This window comes from Schistocerca piceifrons, chromosome 1, assembly GCF_021461385.2.
Source record: "Schistocerca piceifrons isolate TAMUIC-IGC-003096 chromosome 1, iqSchPice1.1, whole genome shotgun sequence".
Classification (NCBI taxonomy): Eukaryota; Metazoa; Arthropoda; class Insecta; order Orthoptera; family Acrididae; genus Schistocerca; species Schistocerca piceifrons.
Genome location: NC_060138.1, coordinates 987086630 through 987107893, shown reverse-complemented (window position 1 = coordinate 987107893; position 21264 = coordinate 987086630). Strand labels below are relative to the sequence as shown.

Below are 21264 nucleotides of genomic sequence, written 5' to 3'. Positions count from 1 at the left end.
GTACTGAAAGCTAAAAAACTCATTCACATTTCTGAAGCATCTCCAGTGTTTATATTGTCAAAATTGTAAGTAAACAAAACATCTTTTTCATAATTATAGTATTAGAAAATATTTTTCGAAGATTGCTATCATTTGCACAATCCCAAAAAGAGAGGAATGAAGAGACAACACAACATTGCAAAATGTTAACATCCACAGACCACTTCACTTCATAAGCTACGAAGAACCAAGTTCCAGTCAAGAAAGGCTACTGGTAGGAAACGATATGCAGTGACAGAAAACATGAACTCAAAAAGCCATTGAAACTTCAACCAGTCACAGCTAGTGAGGCATCAAGAATGTTCACATTGTCTTGCTGTAGTTGAGGCAAAGGTAGAAAGAAGCAGGTTTCCCGCTATGTAAATGACAGGAGCATTGGAATTTACTTGTAAAATAATCTTCTTGCAGTTGAAAACACCTTTTTCCAACTCACAGCCACCTATTTACACATGGATTGTTTGGAATATTTCACCAAAGTTACACATAAATATCTAGCGAACATAGTAGGATAATGCAGCTCCAGTCCTGGAAGTCTGGCGACTGTCACTCGGTCACCAAATATTTTCTGGATAGCATTTTACATATAATTGTTTTTTTGTGACAATACTAGTTATTTGTGGGCATTTGTTTGGCGGTGTCTTGACTGTCGTGAAGCAAAACCCTCAGAAAACGGCTCAAAAATTCATTTATTTGATGAATGCAAAACAAAACAGATGTAACTTAAACAAGGTAAACGCATTTTATACATGTGCTCTGCACTACAATAACACAAAGCCAGTTTTATCTAAAGCATTTGCATTTACTACCATCTTGCATTTACTACCATCTTGTTCTTCTGCAGTTCAAGGTGTGGGCACTTCTGTATGTTCAGTCTTCACTTTTCAGTGCCATCTTATTCTGTATCTTCCTGTGTCTCTCCTTCTTGGCTGGGCTTATGTGGGATTCTCTCTGCACTCATTCTTTGTTGGTGATGTTTTCATAATGTTTTATTTAGTTCAATCTTTTAATTAATATTAAAATTATCTAGTTCATTCCTAATGTCATCATTTCTTGGAGACAACGTAGGCAAGTCAAGGATTATGTATGACAGCTAGATGAAAATTGCTACGTGGAATGCAAGAGGGAATGAAAACAAAGAAATAGAGCTTGACCATAAATTAAGAGATAAACAGATTAATTGCGTTTACAATACTATACACAATCAATCTATTTCCCCCAGGGGGTCCACAACTCTTTTGTGGATACATGCGTAGCGAGCACGGGATCCCGAGCTAATGTGGCCCTTCTTCCTTTCCGGGCTGCATACCTTCCCTTTCCGCATCCTTCCCCGTCCCCCATCTTCGCCCCCCTCCCTCCCTCACCTCTGGCTCTTTCCTTCCCTTTCTCCGCCTCTGGGAGTATGGTTTGTGCCTACGTCCGGAGACGGACGATCGAAACTCTTACAAATTCCTTGCTTTCTACACTTGCAAGTCTTCGTCCTTCCTCTGTCCTTCTCTTTTCCTTACCTCTTCTCTTTGCCCTTTTCTCCGCTGCGGCGTTTGAGACCCCTCTTCTTTCCTTTCCCTTTCTCTTTTTTCCTCCCTGTGCGTGTCTGAAGGCTGACCCATGCATTTCCATGCGTAGCCGGTGACGGGGTAACGTGTAATTCCCCGCCCCGGGTAGACAGGTAGGACACGTACGTACCCCCTGGTAACGGCCAGGCCCAGGGAGGGGTGATTACCCGAGCTGATACCTTCCGAAAGTACCGATTGGTCCCTCCGTCCGTTTGTCGAGAGGTGTGACCTGAGGTGTGAACAATCACCTAAGGCGGGAGTGCCCTCAGAGAGGGCCCCCACAAGGGAGGACCGCGCCATCGGAGACGCCGGTAATCATGGGGGATTCTTCCGCAATGGTTTCCTCACCTTCCACTATGTCTGCTCACAAGCGTAAGTTCACTGAGTCTCAGCCACAAACAGTTCTTCCATCGTTGCCACTGTTCCTTGTTGTTTCTCGGTCTGACGAAGGTCACGACTTCTCCACGGTCAACCCTTTCATTATTCAGAAAGGTGTCAACGCAATTGCAGGTCCTGTAAAGTCTTGTTCCAGATTACGGAATGGCACCCTGTTATTAGAAACAGTCAGTGCCCTCCAGGCACAAAAATTGCTGCGTACTTCACTGCTCCACACCTTCCCTGTCTGGGTTGAAGCACACCGCACTCTAAATCCCTCGCGTGGAGTCGTTTATACACGCTCCCTCGATGGATTGTCTGACGAAGAAATTCAGCACTACCTGTCTGACCAGGGCGTAACGGCTGTTCATAGAGTTATGAAAAGGGTTGACACGAACATCATTCCAACCCGCACTGTCTTCTTGACATTTGACAAAGTTCAACTCCCATCGAAAATCAAAGCAGGCTATGAGATAATTTCCGTTCGCCCTTACGTCCCAAACCCTACGCGTTGCTATCGGTGTCAGCGGTTCAATCACACCAGCCAGTCCTGTTCCAATCCGGCCAAATGTGTTACGTGTGGCAAGGATGCCCATGAGGGTGCTTGTCCACCTCCATCCCCTCACTGCATCAACTGTATGGGTGACCACACTGCTTCCTCTCAAGATTGCCGCGTTTTTAAGGGTGAAAAGCTCATCCAGGAAATCAGGGCGAAGGAAAAGGTGTCGACCTTTGCTGCTCGAAAATTATTCGCCAGTCGACAGCCCACCGTGCCTCAGACAGGAAAATACAGCACTGTCCTTGTTTCTCCTCGGCCAACACAGGAGGCGGCCACGCAGACTTGCGACCTCACCTTTAGTGCCACGGTCGTCAGGTCGGCCAGCGCAAAGATCGCCTGTTCAACCTCACCACTTTCGCCTGCCCACTCTATGGCTCACCCTTCATCGGGTTCTGATAAATCTCGAGCCGAAAAGTCAGACACCAAGACTTCGAAAAAAGAGCATACTCGTGAAGATTTTTTACGTACCCCAACTTCACACCCATCGGTTCCTCCTTCATCTAAACAACATATTTCCAAGAAGGCTACAAAGAAACACAGTTCATCTCCTTCTCCGCCAAGGCGTGTCCCATCTACAGCACCACCCGGCGGACATCGCCCTCGGCCGTCTTCTGTGTCGCCGAGGGGCACTGCTGGCGGCCGATCAACCGGCCGATCGCTGGTGGCAGGAGCTGCTCCTGAACAACCTATGGATCAGGATCTTCTGCCTTCGGCTGAATGCCATTCCATGCTGTCGGTCGCAAGCTCTGAGCAGTCATTGAGTTGACAGCAACCTTGGTCACATTTCTCCATTTTCTGTTCACCCTATGTCCATTATCCACTGGAATATCTGCAGCATTCGAGCCAATCGGGATGAATTGACGATCCTCATACGATCCTACTCGCCGGTCATCTTCTGTCTTCAGGAAACAAAGCTGCGTCCCCATGACCGCTTTGTTCTCCCTCATTTTCAGTCCGTCCGATATGATCTCCCCTCTGTTGAAGGCACTCCAACCCATGGAGGACTCATGATTCTTCTCCATGATACTCTCCATTATCATCCAATCCACTTAAACATTTCCTTCCAAGCTGTCGCCGTCAGTCTTTCCCTTTCTGGATACACGTTCTCTCTTTGTACTGTATACATTCCATCGTCCACACAAATGGCACGAACTGATCTCCTTCATCTTCTTGGTCAGCTTCCACCCCACTATTTGCTGGTTGGGGACTTCAATGCCCACCACCCGCTTTGGGGATCTCCACATCCTTGTCCACGTGGCTCACTATTGCTAGACGTCTTCCACCAAGCGGATCTAGTTTGCCTCAACACCTGGGGTCCCTACATTTTTGTCTGCCTCCACGACAACTTTATCTCATTTGGACCTTGTGGTCAGTACTGTTCCGCTAGCTCGGCGCTTCGAATGGTTCGCCCTTGATGATACACACTCGAGTGACCACTTTCCATGTGTCCTTAGACTGCAGCCTCACCTGCCATATATGCGCCCGCGACGCTGGAAGTTTGCCCAAGCCGATTGGACACTTTTTTCGTCTCTAGCAACATTCGATGACCATCACTTTTCCAGCGTTGACGATGAGGTCAAACACATTACCGACATTATTCTTACAGCTGCGGAATGTTCAATACCACGCACCTCCGAATTGCCCCGGCGCCCCCCAGTTCCTTGGTGGAACGAGGCATGCCGTGACGCAATACGTGAGCGGCGACCTGCTCTCCGCTTTTTCCGGCACCATCCTACTTTGGCCAAATGTATCTGCTATAAACAGTTCAGTGCGCGATGCCGTCGTGTCATCCGCGATAGCAAGAAGGCAAGCTGGAAATTCTTTATTAGCTCATTTAACACCTTCACTCCCTCCTCGGAAGTTTGGCGTCGGCTTCGACGGTTCTCAGGCGCGCCTAGTTTCTCCCCGGTCTCTGGGCTCACTGTCGCGCATGATACATTAGTGGACCCCGTCGCAATTTCTAACTCATTGGGTCAGCACTTTACTGAGATTTCGAGCTCTTCAAATTACCCGCCAGCGTTTCTCCCGAAGAATCGTGCAGCGGAATTGCGACATCTTGCTTTCTCCTCCCAAAATCGCGAAAGCTACAATACTGTTTTCTCCATGCGGGAACTACAACATGCACTCTCTTCTTCTCGCTCCTCTGCCCCAGGACCGGATGGTGTCCACGTCCAAATGTTGCTGCATTTATCAACCCATAGTCTGCGTTACCTCCTTCGCCTTTATAATCGAATTTGGACAGACAGTACTTTTCCCAGACGATGGCGGGAAGCTATCGTCGTTCCTGTTTTGAAACCTGGAAAGGACAAACATCTCCCCTCTAGCTATCGCCCCATTTCCCTCACGAGTAGTGTCTGTAAGGTTTTGGAGCGTATGGTGAATTACCGTTTAGCTTGGTGGCTGGAATCCCGCAGTCTTTTAACACCTGCCCAATGCGGATTCCGACAGCATCGTTCTGCAGTTGACCACCTTGTTGCTTTCTCCACTTATATCATGAACAACTTTCTCTGGAAACGCCAAACAGTAGCAATATTTTTTGATCTGGAGAGGGCATACGATACCTGTTGGAGGACAGGCATCCTCCGCACACTTTTCTCTTGGGGCTTTCAAGGTCGGCTGCCCCTTTTTCTTCGCGAATTTATGGCAGAGCGCACATTTAGGGTGCGGGTGAACACTACTCTCTCCCGTACTTTCTCCCAAGAAAACGGGGTACCCCAGGACTCCGTGCTGAGTGTTGTATTGTTTGCCATTGCCATAAATCCAATTATGGATTGTCTCCTTCCTGATGTCTCGGGCTCCCTCTTTGTGGATGATTTTGCGATCTACTACAGCTCTCAACGGACCAGCCTTCTTGAACGACGTCTTCAAGGATGTCTCGATCGCCTCCACTCTTGGAGCATCAAAACCGGCTTCCATTTTTCTCCCAGTAAGACCATTTGTGTTAATTTTTGGCGACGTAAGGAGTTTCTTCCGCCCTCCTTACATCTAGGTCCTGTCAACCTTCTGTTTTCAGACGTCGCTAAATTCTTGGGTCTTATGTTTGACAGAAAACTGTGCTGGTCCTCCCATGTTTCCTGTCTTTCGGCTCGCTGTCTGCGATCCCTCAAAACCCTCCGTGTCCTGTATGGTACCTCCTGGGGAGCGGACCGAGTGGTCCTTCTCCACCTCTATCGCGCCTTAGTGCGCTCGAAATTGGACTATGGAAGCATAGTCTACTCCTCTGCTCGGCCGTCTATTCTTCGGCGTCTCGACTCTATCCACCACCGTGGATTACGTTTAGTGTCTGGTGCTTTTTACACCAGCCCTGTGGAAAGCCTTTATGCTGAGACTGCTGAACCTCCGCTGTCCAGTCGGCGAGCAGTCCTTCTGAGTCATTATGCTAGCCATCTGTCTTCCATGTCAGCTAATCCAGCCCATGACATTTTTTTCGACGCCTCCTTTGATGTAGGGTATGCAGGCCACCCCTCCTCCCTACTACCACCGGGAGTCCGCTTCCGTCAACTGCTCCATTCTCTTTCCTTCCGCTTTCCTAAAACCTTCTTGACAACTTGGGGTACAGCACCGCCTTGGCTCCGTGCTCGGATCTGCCTGCTCCGTGACCTTTGTCGATTTCCCAAGGATGGTACCCCTTCACTTGTTTATCACCGGGCATTTGCTGCTCTATGTGCACAAATGACGGAAGCCACATTTATTTACACCGACGGCTCGAAAACATCGTTAGGTGTAGGGAGTGCCTATATTGTTGGCGACACCCCAAATCAATTTCGGCTTCCCGACCAGTGTTCGGTTTATACTGCGGAGCTTTACGCTGTTCTCCAGACTGTCCACTACATCCACCGCCATCAGCGGATACAGTACGTTATCTGCTCAGATTCTCTCAGCTCTCTCCTCAGTCTCCAAGCTCTTTACCCTGTGAACCCTCTGGTCCACCGGATTCAGGACTGTCTGCGCTTGCTCCACCTGGGGGGGCGTCTTGGTGGAGTTCCTCTGGCTCCCGGGACACATTGGTATCTGTGGAAATGAGGCGGCTGATATTGCAGCCAAGGCTGCAGTCTCTCTTCTTCGGCCAGCTATCCAATCGATTCCCTTCGCCGATCTACGGAGCGTTTTATGTCGTCGTGTTGTTCATTTATGGCACGCACATTGGTCGACAATTCCCCATAATAAATTGCGGGACGTGAAAGCTCTTCCTTGTGCTTGGAACTCTTCCTCCCGAACGCGTCGTCGGGAGGAGGTAATTTTAACTAGACTCCGGATAGGGCACTGTCTTTTTAGCCATCGACATCTTTTAAGCGGCGATCCTCCCTCACTCTGTCACCACTGCTCTCAGCTGTGGACGGTAAGACACCTTTTAATTGAGTGCCCCTATTTTAACCCATTACGCTCCTGTCTACAGCTATCGTCTGATATATCGTCGGTTTTAGCAGATGACATGCGCTCAGCCGATCGCGTTCTCGAATTTATTAGTGCCAGTGAAATGACGTCAGTCATTTGAAGCTTTTTTTTTTTTTTTTGGGGCAACCAACCCGTTTCTGTAGTGGATTTTTAAGCCTTCCTTCTGCTTTTAGTTTCTCCAATTTTATGACTTTCGTTCCCATTGCTGCTGGTTTCCATTTTCGGTTTTTTACTGTTTCCCAAGTCAAGGACCGGGCGCTAATGACCATAGCAGTTTTGCGCCCTAAAAAAAAAAGAAAAATCAATCAATCTATTGGTATCTCACCTGAAATGGGTCATTGGTAATGACAGAAAATGTTTTCCAGTCAGAAAATATGGCTCTGCACCAGTCAATCATTATGCAAAAGCCATTTCATAGACAGTCAAGCATTGCTTTATAGAACTCTTTGGCATAAAAGCTTCATTGTTGTTTAGTCTTCTTCTCAGAGTTCTTGCACTTCTAGAAAACCGAGAAATGTATCCCATTTGATGGCAATTGAGAATTGGATTGGCACTATGTTGTCGAACAGACATTGGTTTTCTGTCTCACTGGAATCGGGATTCCACACTGCCATTTTTTCGTCTGGTACGTCCTGTTTCAACATAACCACTTCACTTATGCCGCATCTTCATATGGATGGTATCAACTCAGGTGTGCACAGTTTTATGACAGTACACTGCCATGTCTCAGGCTTTTTCCTTTCAAGCATTAGTGCCGCACTCAGCCTCATAGTTAAGGACTTCGGCACATTGAGTTTTCCAGCAGAATGAGTCTTTTGTTATTTCTCTAATTTCTTTGCACATACCTATGTTCAGCACTGACTGCCAGATATCACAACTTCTTTTAAAATTCAGGTGACAGGCAACACAACTTTCAGAGCAGTTCAAACATCATTCCATAAGTCGTCAGGAGAGCGACCAATTGCCAAATTAACGTCGCATTCAGAATCATATTCAATCCAGAATGGAGTATTGCGTAAGGTAATCAAGTGTTACAGTTATTAAACTTCGATAATACCATATGATTATTTCGATAGCCAAAAGACCTGATAGTGCTCAGCTATCAAGAATTAAGATCGAACAGCAAGAACTCTAGAACATAAGTAGAAGCTCTGCCCTTCACTCCGTTTTGTTAACTTGTTATTGTTATTTTTGAACTCAGTCTTAGGCGTAAAGCAAATAGAAGTTCTCATTCATAAGGCACTTTTTGCATTTCTTGGCAAAGCATCAGTAGCAGTTATATTGCAGTAATAACAAGTAAGTGATAATGTATGATCAGAATGGCATGAGTGCTCAGTGAATGTGATGGTGTTACACTGTCAGGGTGTATACGACCCGGGACAACCGGGAGATCCCGGAAAAAAACGGGAATTTTTTCATCCGGGAGAAAACCAGAAAATACCCGAGAATTGTTTAGAATTCCAGGAATCTTTCATTGTTTTAGTTTTCAGTTAAATTTTTATGATTTTGACTGGTAAGAACCAATACTCTAACAAAGGATATTACTGTATCCCGCTACTGCAGAATAATACTGCAGAAAAATAAGAAAAAAATAAAAAATAAAAAAACCTTAAGTTGCAAAGGAAATGCGCTGTATACAACAACAAAACAGTGCTCATACAAGCATCTACCAACAGCAAAGTGTGTCAAAGGCTTTATGAAGACTATGTAATGCTTTATAACAACAAATTGCCTCCGATGAGCGTGATGTGACACCTGTTTGAATTAGATTCGTTTGACCTGTTGCGGGCAGGCTCCTGAGCATGCGCAGTTAAGTCGCGTATGAGTAGTACCTTCTCCCACTTCTGGTTACAGTAGTGTGGCTAGGCGCCACTACTTAATATTGCCCCGTTTCGGAAATATAGTAAATCTGGGGCTGATGCGCAGAGCAGTCTGAGTTGAGGTAGGTAGTCTCCATGTGACCCGTGTTTACGTTCATTAATTATGTTGTTTCCTCTTCATTTATTGCTCTCACGTTAAATGATAAAAAATGGCTTTTTGTGGCCAGGAGCTGTCAGATGAATTAAAATACGTTCGCATAATTACGGAAGGCTAAAATATGTTATTAGTTTCAAATTTTATTTCCACCTTTCTGACAGTCAAGCATTAATCACCTTACAGAACAATGAAGTTATTTTTGCTGGTTTGCTAGAGAGATTTGGCTTAAAATTAATCTTTTCTGCTGAGGCAGTCAATTTATTTGAAACAAAGTGTTTAATTTCACACTGTTGACTAGTTTCAACTGTTCGCTGCATTTCAAGTGCACGTGTGACATTATGCCATAATAAAGAACCAAACATGAGATAATACAGTACTGGTACTCCAAGAAAATTTACATACGAATGTGCATTTTAAGCCGAATTATGCATTTTAGTATGGTTCACGAAATTCCAACACTCTTGAAGTATCGTCTGATACCTTGTTTCTTTTATGACATATGTAAGATCTTTTAATGTTTTACATGTACAAACATATGGGCTTCCTGTGTCATCGTAGCTTCACAAGTGCGGTGACGCCTGTTATCTGGCGCTCTTTTGCAACTGCTCAAACAAACCTATTTCTAACAGGTCGCGGGAAAATATTGCGAATGGTGGTTTGAAAAGTGTTAGATTCAAAGCAGATTTCCTTTTGCGCAAGATGAACTATGTACGAGAATGTATGATGAATTTCTTAAATCACAAAGTGTTTGACTCTGATTTAAAAATCAGCTCTTTGAGGACGACCATTTAGAAGTATTTCGAGCCCAGAAGATCAGACATTTATATTGTTATTAAAAATTTTGCTGGAACATTTGTGTGATGTATCTTAAAAGTGTAACACGCCCAAGAAAGAGTGATCTTGCTATTGGATCACTACATCACGTGACCTATGCTGCCATCAGCTGGTGAGATCACATGACATGAGCTATGACTGTCTTACAAAAATGCATCACAATCTTGATTTCAATGTTTCGGAAAGTAACATGCAGTGTTTGGTGGAATTCAAATTTATACCTTTGTAATATGAAACTATGCAGCGTACATGTTGCTGCACATCAGAGGTCTTTCAAAACGTGTTTGTCCCTCCTGAGTTTCGTTAACTAAAGTGCCGGTAAATTCTACTCCGGTATATAAAACCATAAACATTCAAAGGATTGATGAGTTTTACAGTGCCGAGGAAGAGTATACTGTCACTTAACATGGAGAAAGTGTATTTTCGCCCAGGAGAAAGTGTATTTTTAACCAGGAAATCTGGGAAAAATCCAGAATTTTTTTTTCCTTGTCCATGTATACACCCTGACTGTCCACCTGGTTTGAATGATGTTAGTGGTGACACACTTACTTTAGCACTGACACCTGTGTATGGCAGCAAGAGAGGGGAAGAAAACCAATGTGCACTCTGTGTGCATACCGGGGGGAGTCATTCCAGATGTGGAAAGGGTCCTTCCGGATGCCATGAAGGGTACAGGGTGCACCCATCTGCAGGTGGTCGCTCATGTCGGCACCAATGATGTGTGTCGCTATGGATCGGAGGAAATCCTCTCTGGCTTCCGGCGGCTATCTGATTTGGTGAAGACTGCCACTCTCGCTAGCGGGATGAAAGCAGAGCTCACCATCTGCAGCATCGTCGACAGGACTGACTGCGGACCTTTGGTACAGAGCCGAGTGGAGGGTCTGAATCAGAGGCTGAGACGGTTCTGCAATCGTGTGGGCTGCAGATTCCTCGACTTGCGCCATAGGGTGGTGGGGTTTCGGGTTCTGCTGGATAGGTCAGGAGTCCATGACACGCAGCAAGCGGCTACACGGGTAGCAGGGGTTGTGTGGCGTGGACTGGGCAGTTTTTTAGGTTAGATGGCCTCGGGCAAGTACAGAAAGGGCAACAGCCTCAAAGGGTGCGGGGCAGTCAGGATATGCGGGGGCCAAGCAGCAATCGGTATTGTAACTGTAAGCTGTCGAAGCTGCATTGGTAAAGTACCGGAACTTCAAGCGCTGATAGAAAGCACCGAAGCTGAATTCGTTATAGGTACAGAAAGCTGGTTGAAGCCAGAGATAAATTCTGCCGAAATTTTTACAAAGGCACAGACGGTGTTTAGAAAGGATAGATTGCATGCAACCGGTGGTGGCGTGTTTGTCGCTGTTAGTAGTAGTTTATCCTGTAGTGAAGTAGAAGTGGATAGTTCCTGTGAATTATTATGGGTGGAGGTTACACTCAACAACCGAGCTAGGATAATAGTTGGCTCCTTTTACCGACCTCCCGACTCAGCAGCATTAGTGGCAGAACAACTGAGAGAAAATTTGGAATACATTTCACATAAATTTTCTCAGCATCTTATAGTCTTAGGTGGAGATTTCAATTTACCAGATATAGACTGGGACACTCAGATGTTTAGGACGGGTGGAAGGGACAGAGCATCGAGTGACATTATACTGAGTGCACTATCCTAAAATTACCTCGAGCAATTAAACAGAGAACCGACTCGTGGAGGTAACATCTTGGACCTACTGATAACAAACAGACCTGAACTTTTTGTCTCTGTAAGTGCAGAACAGGGAATCAGTGATCATAAGGCCATTGCAGCATCCCTTAATATGGGAGTTAATAGGAATATAAAAAAAAGGGAGGAAGGTTTATCTGTTTAGCAAGAGTAATAGAAGGCAGATTTCAGACTTCCTAACAGATCAAAACGAAAATTTCTGTTCCGACACTGACGATGTTGAGTGTTTATGGAAAAAGTTCAAGGCAATCGTAAAATGCGTTTTAGACAGGTACGTGCCGAGTAAAACTGTGGGGGACGGGAAAAACCCACCGTGGTTCAACAACAAAGTTAGGAAACTACTGCGAAAGCAAAGAGAGCTTCACTCCAAGTGTAAACGCAGCCAAAACCTCTCAGACAAACAGAAGCTAAACAATGTCAAAGTTGGCGTAAGGAGGGCTATGCGTGAAGCGTTCAGTGAATTCGAAAATAAAATTCTATGTACCGACTTGACAGAAAATCCTAGGAAGTTCTGGTCTTACGTTAAATCAATAAGTGGCTCGAAACAGCATATCCAGACACTCCGGGATGATGGTGACATTGAAACAGAGGATAACACGCGTAAAGCTGAAATACTAAACACCTTTTTCCAAAGCTTTTTCACAGAGGAAGACCGCACTGCAGTTCCTTCTCTAAATCCTCGCACAAACGAAAAAATGGCTGACATTGAAATAAGTGTCCAAGGAATAGAGAAGCAACTGGAATCACTCAACAGAGGAAAGTCCACTGGACCTGACGGGATACCAATTAGATTCTACACAGAGTACGTGAAAGAACTTGCCCCTCTTCTAACAGCCATGTACCGCAAGTCTCTAGAGGAACGGAAGGTTCCAAATGATTGAAAAAGAGTGCTGGTAGTCCCAGTCTTCAAGAAAGGTCGTCGAGCAGATGCGCAAAACTATAGACCTATATCTCTGACGTCGATCTGTTGTAGAATTTTAGAACATGTTTTTTGCTCGCATATCATGTCGTTTTTGGAAACCCAGAATCTACTCTGTAGGAATCAACATGAATTCCGGAAACAGTGATCATGTGAGACCCAACTCACTTTATTTGTTCATGAGACCCAGAAAACATTAGATAAAGGCTCCCAGGTAGATGCTATTTTCCTTGACTTCCGGAAGGCGTTCGATACAGTTCCGCACTGTCGCCTGATAAACAAAGTAAGAGCCTACGGAATATCAGACCAACTGTGTGACTGGATTGAAGAGTTTTTAGCAGACAGAACATAGCATGTTGTTATCAATGGAGAGACGTCTACAGACGTTAAAGTAACCTCTGGCGTGCCACGGGGGAGTGTTATGGGACCATTGCATTTCACAATACATCTAAATGACCTAGTAGATAGTGTCGGAAGTTCTATGCGGCTTTTCGCAGATGATGCTGTAATATACAGAGAAGTTGCAGCATTAGAAAATTGTAACGAAATGCAGGAAGATCTGCAGCGGATAGGCACTTGGTGCAGGGAGTGGCAATTGTCCCTTAACATAGACAAATGTAATGTATTGCGAATACGTAGAAAGAAGGATCCTTTATTGTATGATTATATGATAGCGGAACAAACACTGGTAGCAGTTACTTCTGTAAAATATCTGGGAGTATGCGTGCGGAACAATTTGAAGTGGAATGATCATATAAAATTAATTGTTGGTAAGGCGGGTACCAGGTTGAGATTCATTGGGAGAGTCCTTAGAAAATGTAGTCCATCAACAAAGGAGGTGGCTTACAAAACACTCGTTCGACCTATACTTGAGTATTGCTCATCAGTGTGGGATCCGTACCAGATCGGGTTGACGGAGGAGATAGAGAAAATCCAAAGAAGAGCGGCGCGTTTCGTCACAGGGTTATTTGGTAACCGTGATAGCGTTACGGAGATGTTTTGCAAACTCAAGTGGCAGACTCTGCAAGAGAGGCGCTCTGCATCGCAGTGTAGCTTGCTGTCTAGGTTTCGAATGGGTGAGTTTCTGGATGAGGTATCGAATATATTGCTTCCCCCTACTTATACCTCCCAAGGAGATCACGAATGTAAAATTAGAGAGATTCGAGCGTGCACAGAGGCTTTCAGACAGTCGTTCTTCCCACGAACCATACGCGACTGGAACAGAAAAGGGAGGTAATGACAGTGGCACATAAAGTGCTCTCCGCCACATACCGTAGGGTGGCTTGCGGAGTATAAATGTAGATGTAGATGTAGATGTGTAAGGAGAGTTTGGGGGCATTGGTGCTTCTTATGGGCAACAACTCTGATGAAGCTCTACTTACTTCATCCTGCTATGTGAGCAAGCATACGCTGTACACAGACTTGCGACTAGGAACACCTGCCCTGCTACACATTTTCATATTTCCGTCCAGAGCAAGCAGAGAATGGAACCAAAAACTCCTAATGTCTGGAAGGAAACACTGGTCCATCTGCTCAATATAATATACGAAGCACATGACTCTTTAGCACCAAGTAGACACAGAGTTTGTTCTTGCGATAATTACATTAATTCTGTTGAAAGTTCCATATCAGATATTACCATCTGATATGCAGCTGAAATGGCAGTCACTACACGTTACAATTAGTTAGGTAATAAGCTTGCAGCATTCCTGCTTCCATTGCTTTGACCATTAGTTACTTGACTATATAGGTGTTACACTTTGATTCATATGTTCTGATATGAGTTAGGGGTATCACAAAACAATGACTAAGGAAAGGATGTAGTTAAAGTGTTATCACACAGAAAGCAAGACAAATGTTCACATATTACTAGTATATAAATTGCTGTCCAGAAAATGTTTGGTAACTTACAAGAGAAACTCCCCGTCGCCCCCCACTCCCCTCATATTTAGTGGTAGAATGGCCCAGTAGATGGCATCAAAAACTGACCATGGATCAAGCATGAAAGCAGGAAGAAGGTGTACTGAACTGTAAAATAGATGCGAAATAGAAAGAGTGAACGGTCCAAGCTCAAGATCTGAAACATCGAGCAGGCTCCGAGAATTATGGCTTCATGGTTGTGTGGTTGTGGTGTTGGACTGTAAAGCGGGAGATCCATGTTTGAAACTACCTTGTGCCCCATTTTTTTTTTCCTCGCAGAATTATCAGCTTTCCATCCAGTCATTGATTTGTCTATTCTCCTTCTGTAGACTTAACAATTGTCATACTATACATTAGTTATAGACAATGAGTTATGTGGTAAGACTGTATTTCCAATGTCCGTCGCAAGTAAATGTAATGAATGGTGAGAGGTGGTGAGATGCTGCATAGACATCTCACAGAAATGAAAGCAACCAATAAACTTGTGTGGACTATATTGCAACAAAGAAATTCTGGAGTCAAAACTTGCAAAATGGGACGCAAGAGTTGTAACACATGGTACTTATGTTGAACAAATAAGAGGTGCGTACATCTGGGGTCCCTTCTTTACACCTCGCTGTTGCAAACAGACATTGCATCATGGCACAGACACAAATTTGAATACAATGAACATACATGTTAATGGCCAGATGGACAGTTCATAATTTTTTGTGTGTGTGCGTGGGGGAGGGCAGGGGGAGGGGGGGGGGGGAGGAATGGGGCATCAGAGAGATTTGAACACTTATCTCCCCCTTCACAGCCTACCACCGTGACCACATAACCATGACGACAGAGCTATTCTTGTTCGCTCAATGAGGCATATCTTGAGCTTGGACCGTTCACTGTTTCTATTTTGCTTCTTTTTTCACTGTTCAGTACACCTTCTTCCTGCTTTCATGCTCGATCCATGTCCAATTTTGACAGGGGCTGTCCACTGGGCCATCTTGACACTAAATCTAAGGAGGGTGCAATGGGGAATTTCCCTTGTGAGTGACAGTCGATGGACTTCCAGGACTGGAACTGCGTTATCCTACTATGTTCACTAGATATTTGTGTAAATATTCCAAACAATCCATGTATAAATAGGTGACAGTGAGTTGGAAAAAGGTGTTTTCAACTGCAAGAAGATTATTTTACAAGTAAATTCCAATGCCTCTGTCTTTACATAGCAGGAAACCTGCTTCTTTCTACCTTTGCGCCTCAACTACAGCAATGAGATAATGTGAACATTCTTGATGCCTCGCTCGCTGTGACTGGTTTAAAGTTTCAATGGCTTTTTGAGTCCACGTTTTCTGTCACTGCATATGGTTTCCTGCACAGTAGCCTTCGTTGACTGGGACTTGGTTCTTCGTAGCTTATGAAGTGAAGTATCCTGTGGGCGTTAACATTTTGCAATGTTGTGTTGTTGTGTTCTCTCTTCAGTCCTCTCTTTTCGGGATTGTGCCAATGGTAGCAATCTTTGAAAAATATTTTCTAATACTATAATTATAAAAAAGATGTTTTGTCTACTTATAACTTCAGCAATATAAATACTGGAGATGCTCCAGAAATGTGAATCATACCTGATGATGAGTTTTTAGTTTTCAGTACACTGAAGACTGAAAAACACAAATAATTGTGACTGTTCTTAATATCATTATTGTTAATAATTACGCTGTACTCCCTAAGCCTAGTAACAGAAATGTGTACATAGTATTGTAAGCGGTTTCCTGCACAGTAGCCTTTCGTGATTAGAATTTAGTTCTTTGTGGTGTATGAAGTGTCCCTGTGGATGTCAACATTTTGCAATCAATGCTTTGCTGTTGTCTCTTCATCTCTTTGTTTTAGGGATAGTGCCAATAATAGCAATCATAAAAATATTCTCCAATACTAAAATTTTGTAAAAACATGTATTGCATACTTACAACATTGACAGTGTAAACACTGGAGGTGCTCCAGAAATGTGAATCACATTTGGTGATAAACTATCTATAATCTGTTCATCATAAGAATAAACCGATGTAAACATTGCACTATGTATTCTTCCACGTTTGTTGGAACGCCATTGGATTTCCGTTTCACATGAGACTGCAGCCAAGCTGTCTCGAGTACTGTCAAGTACGATAATAATGGTACATTTTGCGTTGTGCGTTACTTACACATTGACTTAGTGATAATATGGGGCAACAGCTTTACCGGCGCAGTTAACTGGGGCAACACTGGTGGTCAACTGGTAAAGCTAGCCTGCAGTGACGTGGCCAGCTGCAGTTCACATGTAAAAAGAGATGAGCACAGGAGCAATACAGCTTCAAATGTCATCTAATTTTTAGGAAGAATGAAATAATACGCTGCAAATCTCCCACAATACGCTCCTTAGACGAATGGAGAAAAACCACAATACTTAATCGTTTTTAGCTAATGTATTATTGTAATTAAAAACAAGAATGATGAAAATTCCTGACTTAACCATGGGGTAATTTTTCTGCACAAGCCGTGTGTAATGTAAGAGAGTATTGAAGGATTGCACCATATAATTAAATATTGCAGCCCCAGAAGGTATTACTTACAGTCAGTGATCTGGTAATCTCTTAGCTCTTTTCTTATACAAATCCGAGAAATACATTTCAGTTCTTAAAGTAACACTTGCTACGTTGATAACGAGCCTATCAGCAACAGAATCCACGAAGCCAACCAGGTGCAGCATTTTCTCTTTTTCTTTTATGACAAGCCGTTCTATATCCCGCCAGCATTCGGCAGTGACGAGTGAAAAAGCTGCGTGCATTAGTTCCAGTACGTCTGGCCGCTTAACAGTCTTGTTAGTTCTGGGGCCATATCCCGCAGCTTGGCTCCGGATCAGTTCCGTTCATATTGTAATGGTACAGTAGCAAATGTAAATGCGGCATTTGTATGATGTGCCCGATGCTGTGAAAATGATTGCTTTTCATGTTTCTACAATACTTATCTACCTCTATATAGCAAAGATTCACACAGTTATAGCTTTTGGCCATTAAGGCATTTGTCAGCAGTACACACACACACACACACACACACACACACACACACACACACACACTCGCAACTTGCACACGTCTGCAGTCTCAGAGGACTGAAACCACACTGCGAGCAACAGCATCAGTGCGTGATGTGGGAGTGGTGATTGGGTGGGGGTAAGGAGGAGGCTGGGGTGGAGAGGGGGAGGGATAGTATGGTGAGAGTGGCGGATAGTGAAGTGTTGCAGTTTAGACAGAGGGCAGGAGAGAAGGTGCAGAGGGTGAGGGGGTAAGTAGCGGAAAGGAGAGAAATCAAAGGAAATTAAAATACTGTGTGTGGCGGTGAAATGACGGCTGTGTAGTGCTGGAATGGGAACAGGGAGGGGGCTGGATGGGTGAGGACAGTGACTAATGAAGCTTGAGGCCAGGAGGGTTACAGGATCCTAGGATGTATTGCAGGGAAAGTTCCCACCTGCACAATTCAGAAAAGCTGGTGTTGGTGGGAAGGATCCATATGGCACAGGCTGTGAAGCAGTCATTGAGATGAAGGATATCATGTTTGGCAGTGTGTTCAGCAACAGGGTGGTCCACTTGTTTTTTGGCCACAGTTTGTTGGTGGCCATTCATGCAGACAGACAGCTTGTTGGTTGTCATGCCTACATAGAATGCAGCAGAGTGGTTGCAGCTTAGCTTGTAAATCACTGGTTTCACAGGTAGCCCTGCCTATGATGGGATAGGTTATGTTAGTGACCAGTCTGGAGTAGCTGGTGGTAGGAGGATGTATGGGACAGGTCTTTCATCTAGGTCTATTACAGGGGTGTGAGCCATGAGGTAAGGGATTGGGAGCAGGGATTGTGTAAGGATGGACGAGTATATTGTGTAGGTTTGGTGCACGGCAGAATACCACAGTAGGAGGGTGGGAAGGATAGTGGGCAGGACATTTCTCATTTCAGGGCACGATGAGAGGTAATCAAAACCCTGGCGGAGAATGTAATGCAGTTGCTCCTGTCGGATGATACTGAGTAACAAGAGGAATGCTACTCTGTGGCCGGACAGTGGGACTTTGGGTGGTGGTGGGAGACTAGAAAGATAGGTACAGGAGATTTGTTTTTGTACAAGGATGGAAGGTTAATTACGGCCAGTGAAGGCTTCAGTGAGACCCTCATTATATTTTGAGAGGGTCTGCTCGTCACAGCAGATGCAACGATCATGGGTGGCCAGGCTGTACAGAAGGGACTTCTTGGTATGGAATGGGTGGCAGCTGTCGAAGTGGAGATACTGCTGGTGGTTAGTAGGTTTGATATGGGCGGAGGTACTGATGTAGCCATCTCTGAGGTGGAGAACGACATCGAGGAAGGTGGTTTGTTGGTTTGGGTAGGACCAGGTGAAGCCCCTCCTCCCTCCACACCTTCTCTCCTGCCCTCCGTCTAAACTGCAACACTTCACTGTCCGCCACTCCCACCATACTATCCCTCCCCCTCCCCGCCCCAGCCTCCTCCTTACCCCCACCTAGTCGCCACTCCCATCATGCACTGATGCTGCTGCTCGCAGTGTGATTTCAGTTCTCTGAGACTGCAGACTTGTGTGCAAGTTGCGTTTGCGTGTGTGTGTGTGTGTGTGTGTGTGTGTGTGTGTGTGTGTGTGTGTGTGTGTGTGTGTGTGTGTGTGTGTGTGTGTGTATCTACTGCTGACAAAGGCCGTAATGGCCGAAAGCTATAATTGTGTGAATCTTTTTGTTGTGCCTATCACTACTCAGCACCTGTGCTGTATGGTGAGTAGCAACGTTCCTTCTCTGGTATTGTTACATTTCTGTGATATAAAATGTTGGGCATTGTCCAAATAAAGAAGATTTGGGTTTTCATTTTTGCTGTAAAAAATTAAATTGTTATGTTTTCTTAATTTAAACAACTTTTATGAACAATGCTTCACAAAACACCGATAATTAAGAATTTCTATTCGAAATGGGAACAGGAATTTCGCTTCCAATATGTAATTAGAAACAAGGAGAGATGCACTATTCATAAAAAAGATGATGAGTTTTATAATTGCTAGATGCAGGTATTTGAAAGTGAATGAGAAAAAAAAATGATATTGGGGCACGAATAACGGTAGGTTCACATTCCATTACGCTACTGACTGCACTACATATTCAACATGTAAAGGATTGTCAACTACATAGTATACATGGCTGGAAAACTTCAAAGCTGATTATCTCCATAAATTTATGAAAAACATTAAGAACAGCCTATTTCTCGGCACTTTGGGACCATGATCCACCCACGTGTTTCAGTACGTTACAGAAAGCAGCCTCAGCCATTTTCATAATGCACATTAACAGCACGACAATCAGAGCACAATGCTGCAGAGGCTGTGACTGTACATGATTCTTGAAATAAAAACTACGTAGCTAAAGCATGATTAAGAAAACTTTGATGGCTTTTAATACCCTTGAATATCTTAAAGTTTCATTTAACGTAACTTAGTAATTAGATATCTAATACATAAGTAGGACCTACTTCCAGGAATGTAACAACACCAGTGCGTGTGCTACGGCTTCTGACCAATCATCGTGTTTGTGTTTGTTTACATCAAGTTTATTCTTATGATGAACGGATTATAGTTTTCAGTATGCTCAAGGTAGAAAAACGTAAACAATTGTGACAGTTTTTGATGTATGATGATTAGTTTGCAGTTGATGCATCTGAGTATTTAATAACTGTGCTCTACTCCCTAAACCTAGTTACAGAAATGCGACTAAGGTTCAGTGGCATACATTTTTGGTATTTCAGCCCTCAGCAGCTGTGTGTTGGAGACAGAATCTGTAGTCACATCACAACTGACTCAAGGAACGTGTCTGGTGGTATTCTTCATGCTGGTAGTATAACTGAATTTGGCAACAGTGCTGGGATATGTTTGGCAAGTCTGTAAACAGTGAGTTACTTCCTGGATGGCACTGAATTATCATGCTAGATTCACTTGATCTATTCGTATTACTTACGTTGAATAGCCAGAGTGTTTGTTTCATAAGGTGTGAATTAAGGTTATCAATTACTTTCTAGTTCCACATCTTTTACATCGTGATTTAGCTGTCATAGCCACAACTGGGCCAATAAGAGAGAGAGTAATGCTATAGCTCTTCCCTAACACACCTGTGAAGGAAAGGCTGCTCTGGTTCGTGTTTCCAGTTCCGCTGATGGCCTTATTTGTATCGGTTTTGTGACAGAGCTACAGGTAGCCAGATCTAAAATTAACAAGAAAACTTTATTTTATTTATTAACTGCCTCGTTTCTGTACTATTCAATAGCAACATGGGACAAAAAGTAAACATGGAATGTTTCAAATTTCAGTGTGAGTAATACCTTCCTAATTCCTGATGATATAGGCTCGTTCATTTTACAGATACGTTATGTTTTTACAGTGGACTCCTTTTTGAGCCACCAGATGGAAAATGCTGTGTTGAGACTGCCTTTTACTCAAGTATGTTTCTTTTGTTGGGGCTCGGAGATTAATTTCTTGTTAAGAAGTTAACATAAAGGTATCTTTAACACCTCACAACTAACAATATTACTTTGGAATTTTTGGTGAGCGAACTGATGTTCAAGGAAAAATGCAGCAATAGTCATTCCTTTGACTTTTGTTGCTTTTTAAGTTAGAGCATCCAGTACTCCTACTCCAGACTCCTGAACCTTGCCTATTGTATGCAAATGTAGCAAGACATTTAAATGGTCACAGTTCACCACGTAATTCTGTTAGCAAGGCTTCCTGAATGGGGAAATATCATTCATGCCAGAACAATATTTCTTGAAAGAAGAAAACCACTTTCTGATGTGCTTTTCCCAAAAGCACTCACCCCACACACAATATAAAGGTTCCAAGCTGCCTCTATTGCCTTAACCCTTTTATTAGACCCATAGCGAATAGTATGTCTCAGATGTTAGGCCTTTTTCCACTTTGACTATTTTACAATTCTTGAACAACATTTA

At 43.9% G+C, this 21264-nt stretch overlaps 1 protein-coding gene across 2 annotated transcripts in view; it reads left to right on the top strand.

The window, feature by feature from the left end:
* LOC124777354 (ras-related C3 botulinum toxin substrate 1) overlaps nt 1-21264 on the top strand; it is a 124284-nt gene that overhangs the window by 48042 nt on the left and 54978 nt on the right. The window lies entirely within an intron of this gene.